The sequence below is a fragment of the Sinocyclocheilus anshuiensis genome, unplaced genomic scaffold (assembly GCF_001515605.1).
Source record: "Sinocyclocheilus anshuiensis isolate Anshui unplaced genomic scaffold, SAMN03320099.WGS_v1.1 scaffold595, whole genome shotgun sequence".
Taxonomy (NCBI): domain Eukaryota; kingdom Metazoa; phylum Chordata; class Actinopteri; order Cypriniformes; family Cyprinidae; genus Sinocyclocheilus; species Sinocyclocheilus anshuiensis.
The window spans coordinates 106,784-112,357 of NW_015551037.1; positions in this window are offsets into that span (position 1 = coordinate 106,784).

Here is a 5,574-nt window from a genome sequence, read left to right on the forward strand (position 1 = left end):
GTTGTTTTGACCCAGCGGTTGGGTTGTTTTGAACCAGCGGTTGAGTTGTTTTGTCCCTTTTTAACCCAGCGCTGGGTTATATTTAACCCAGCATTTTTTAGAATGTACGGAAGAAGAACTGCAGCATGAACCCTTTCTGGACCACTGAAGAATTTGATGTGCAAACATGTCAAAGATCTGCTTCAGGAGTAAACCAGAGCAGCCAAATCAACGGCTGACTCACTAATTCATTACCAAACAATACTAAATCCACTCTCTCTTATTGGTTTGTAATAACTCCTTAATGACTACTATAACGATATTAGCGTCCACACCAATTCACGATAATGTTCTGCTTATTATAAGCTTCCCAGGTGACAAATTTAGGTTATAAAAACGTTGTTTCGAAATGTTTCTGAAATGTCCAGTTTTCTTGATGTGATTATAACCTTTTTACAAGTTTAGAAAAAAATTCCTTGCAACATTTCACTGCAAAAAAAAAATGCTTTTCTTACTTTGAGTTTTTGTCTTGTTTCTAGTCCAAATATCTAAAAATTCTTATATCTAGACAAGTAAAAATGATTGTCTTGTTTTCAGAAAAAATAAGTCAAAATTAAGTGAGTTTTTCCTTAAAACAAGCAAAATAATCTGCTAATGAGGTAAACAAAATAATCTTGTTTTCGGTTTGAAATAAGATAATTTTTGCTTGTTTTAAGGAAAAACTCACTTAATTTTGACTTATTTTTTCTGAAAACAAGACAATAATTTTTACTTGTCTAGATATAGGAACTTTTAGATATTTGGACTAGAAACAAGACAAAAACTCAAAGTAAGAAAAGCATTTTTTGCAGTGACTATTTTGACCCAATATATAACAATATGCTCACACATGGTATAACAACCACCCCAAAAAAAATTTAATTTTCTCCTGGTTTCTCCCAAGGTTTTTTCTCCATTCTGTCACCGATGGAGTTTTGGTTCCTTGCCGCTGTCGCCTCTGGCTTGCTTAGTTGGGGACACTTCATTTCCAGCGATACCGTTGACTTGATTGCAAAGATACTATTTAAACTGAGCTGGATGTTGACATCACTGAATTCAATGATGAACTGTCTTTAACTGAAAAATTTGTGTTTACTATTGTCATTTTGCATTATTGACACTATTTTCCTAATTAATGCTGTTCAGTTGCTTTGACACAATCTGTATTGTTAAAAGCGCTATATAAATAAAGGTGACTTGACTTGACTTAATTAATTAATTAAAAAATTTTTTAAATAATTGTAATTATTTTTATAAACATTCTTACAAATAATTTTAAATGATTTTTTCCCCAGTTTCTTACACATGTGGTGTTCTGGGTCAAAAATAATGGGCCTTTTAAAAATTGCTTGCAAATCTCTCGTTATGCGATATTATCACCAAATCTTGGATTTAGTCTTTTTGTAAAAATGGAAATGCTAATTTATGTTATCATACTGGACTAAAACTTTGTGACTTTGCTCACACATGGTATAAAAATTCCCAAAAAATTAAAAGTTTTTAAAAACATTTTTAAATATTTTTTTTATTTCTGAATATATAACAATATTTGAATGTTTATATTTAATATTCTAAGAACGTTAAAATGTCCAGTTATCTTGTTGTGATTAGAACGTTATTTAAAGGTTACTAAAACGTTACTTACAACATTCTACCAACTTTTTTACCCAAAATATAATGTTATTTGAATGTTTAATTTGTAATATTCCAAGAACATGAGATGTCCATATTTGTTCTTGTGATTAGAATGTTATTTAAACGTTACAAAAACTTGTCCTACAATATTCTACTAACTGTCCTTTGACCCCATATTTAACATTATTTAAACATTTATTTTTTAGAATCTAAGACCATTAAAAGGGTCCAGTTTTCTTGTCATGATTAGAACATTATTTAAAGGTTACAAAAATGCTTCTTAGAACGTTCATCAGGTACAAACATCATCATAAGGACATCGCGAGAATGTTGATCTCAGAATGTTTTCGCTCAACATTATGAGAACTTGTATCAAATATTAATAAAGTTTTCAGAACATTCTGTAAACATTACTTTAAGAACATTTTGTTCTAACACACGTAACTTTTAAAAAATGTTGGTGAAAGTTGTGAGAGCGTTCCCGGTTAGCCGGGAACATTTAAAAAAATGTCAGTGGAACGTCCAACTAAACAGTTCCATAAACAGTGTATAAATAACTAGATTGAAAAGTTTGTGGACAAACTTTAAGTTGGCTTGAAAAAGCCTAGCTAGAAAGTTTGAAAAAGTTTTAAAAGCTTGCAGTCTGAAAGTTTTCAGTTTGAAGTAGTTTGAAAGTTAAAATAGTTTTAAAGATTAAAGTTTGAATGTTTTCAAGGCAATACAGTCTATCAGAAAAACAGATCGGTATAAAACATATTGCTCATATTGCTAGGGTGGTTGCTAGGCTGTTTCTAGCATGACTAGCATGTTGCTAACATGTTTTTAGCATGATTAGCATGTTACTAGCCTGTTGCTAACATGATTGGCATGTTTCTAACATGATTAGTATGTTGCTAGCACAATTAGCATGTTACTAGCATGTTTCTAACATGGTTAACATTTTACTAACATGTTTTTAGCATGATTAGCATGTTACTAGCATGTTGTTAGCATAATTAGCAAGTTACTAACATGTTGCTTGCATGATTCTTGCATGATTAGCATTATGTTAACATTTTGTTAGCATGATTAACAAGTTACTAGTATGTTTCTAACATGATTAGCATGTTGATAGCATGATTAGCATGTTACTAACATGGTGTTAGCTTTTTGTTAGCTTGATTAGGAATTTACTAGCATGTTTCTAGCATGATTAGCGTATTACTAGCATGTTGTTAGCATAATTAGCAAGTTACTAACATGTTGCTAGCATGATTCTAGCATGATTTGCATGTTACTAGCATGGTGTTAACATTTTGTTAGCATTATTATCAAGTTATTAACGTTTCTAACATGATTATCATGTTACTAGCATGTTGTTAGCATAATTAGCAAGTTACTAACATGTTACTAGCATGGTGTTAGCATTTTGTTAACATGATTAGCAAGTTACTATAATTTTTTTCTAACATGATTAGCATGTTACTAGCACGTTGTTAGCATGATTAGCATGTTACTAGCATGGTGTTAGCATTTTGTTAACATGATTAGCAAGTTACTTGCATGTTGTTAGCATAATTAGCAAGTTACTAACATGTTGCTAGCATGATTCTAGCATGATTTGCATGTTACTAGCATGGTGTTAACATTTTGTTAGCATTATTATCAAGTTATTAACGTTTCTAACATGATTATCATGTTACTAGCATGTTGTTAGCATAATTAGCAAGTTACTAACATGTTGCTTGCATGATTCTAGCATGATTTGCATGTTACTAGGATGGTGTTAGCATTTTGTTAGCATTATTATCAAGTTATTAACGTTTCTAACATGATTATCATGTTACTAGCATGTTGTTAGCATAATTAGCAAGTTACTAACATGTTGCTTGCATGATTCTAGTATGATTAGCATGGTGTTAACATTTTGTTAGCATGATTAACAAGTTACTAGCATGTTTCTAACATGATTAGCATGTTACTAGAATGTTGTTAGTATGATTAGCAAGTTACTAGCATGGTGTTAGCATTTTGTTAGCATGATTAGGAAGTTACTAGCAGGTTTCTAGCATTATTTGCATATTACTAGCATGTTGTTAGCATTATTAACAAGTTACTAACATGTTGCTAGCATTATTCTAGCATGATTTGCATGTTACTAGCATGATGTTAGCATCTTGTTAGCATTATTAGCAAGTTACTAGCATGTTTCTAGCATGATTAGCATGTTGTTAGCATAATTAGCAAGTTACTAACGTTGCTTGCATGATTCTAGCATGATTTGCATGTTACTAGCCTGGTGTTAACATTTTTTTTGCATTATTAGCATGTTACTAGCATGTTGTTAGCGTGATTGGCATGTTACTAGCATGGTGTTAGAATATTGTTAGCATGATTAGCAAATTACTAGCATGTTTTAGCATGATTAACATGTTGCTAACATGGTGGTAGTATGATTAGCAAGTTACTAGCATGTTTCTAACATGATTAGCATGTAACTAGCATGTTGTTAGCATGATTGGCATGTTACTAGCATGGTGTTAGCATGATTGGCATGTTACTAGCATGGTGTTAGCATTTTGTTAGCATGATTAGCAAGTTACTAGCATGTTGTTAACATGATCAACATTATTAGCCAACTTAATAACATTTGAGAATGTTATTAAAGACCAGAACAAACGTTCTATTAACGTTACTGGAGGAATGTTAGTTCGTAACTTTGAGAAAACCTTGCTAGAACGTTCCCCGGTAGCTGGGTTACTTGTTCTGTTTATTATAAGTTTATTATATCAGCTCAGCTGGGGGAAAAAAAATAATTCCGAAAGCGATTCTAACAATATCGTTCCTCTAACTGTTATAATAATTCAGGGTAGCGCTATGTTTAATTTGAAAGTGAGGCTGTGAGGGACTGAAGTTCAGAAGCTCAATAAAACCGTTTTAAAAGCGACATAATCTAGGACATTTTATACAGTAAAGCCAATTCAATATGGCGTCTAACCGGACTAAAATCTATTCTCATAGAATTAGAGCGATTATTGAAGCTTTATTCATGTACCCAGATAGCACACATACATCTGCAAGATGTCTGTTAAAGATCTTGAAAGCATCTGCTGTGTGTAAACATCTGATAGACGTCTTTAAGATATCAGTTTTACATGCATTCTAAATCATAAACATCCTATAGACGTATTGCAGATGAGCAAACACTCAAAAAAATACGTCTTGCAGATGTAAATGCAGACATCAAATACATGTCTCCGTGATGTATGTGTGCTATCAGAGGAATCCTACTGCCAAAAATAATATTTTCCATTAACAACTCACAAAAATGTAAATATAAGTTATAGATGTTTGCTAATGATCAATTTTAAGGGCATGAAATTTACGATCGATCACATGGCATTTACGGCTCCAGTGATTGGCTCCAAAAACACCGAAGTACACTACTGCAGAAATAGTATGGCACTGCTATTCTGAATATATTTTTAAAGGGGTCATATAATGCTACAGGCACTTGTACAAGTTGTTTGAACTGAAATGTGTGTTGGCAGTGTGTGTACACAACCCCCCTATAATGATAAAAATCCACCCAGTGATTTTTTTTTAAATCTCCTTAAATGTTTACCCCTTTCTCAAATCGAGCCGAGCTCAGATGCCTGTCTGTGTGACGTCACACAGACAGGCCCCTCCCACGATAGTTTGATTGACAGTAGCGTTTCAGCACAGACTGGAGTGGTGTCTTACCTTAGACACGCCCTGAGTGAGCTGTCATCAGTCCGCCATTGTTTCACCGCCGGAGCAGATGTAGACAAGAATGACTCCTAAGCGATTGAGGTGTTCTGCTGCTGGATGTAATAATGAACATAGCAGTCGTCATTTACTCCTGACATCTGAGCCGCTGAAGACGCAGTGGATTATGTTTGTTTCTGAAGGGAATGCGCC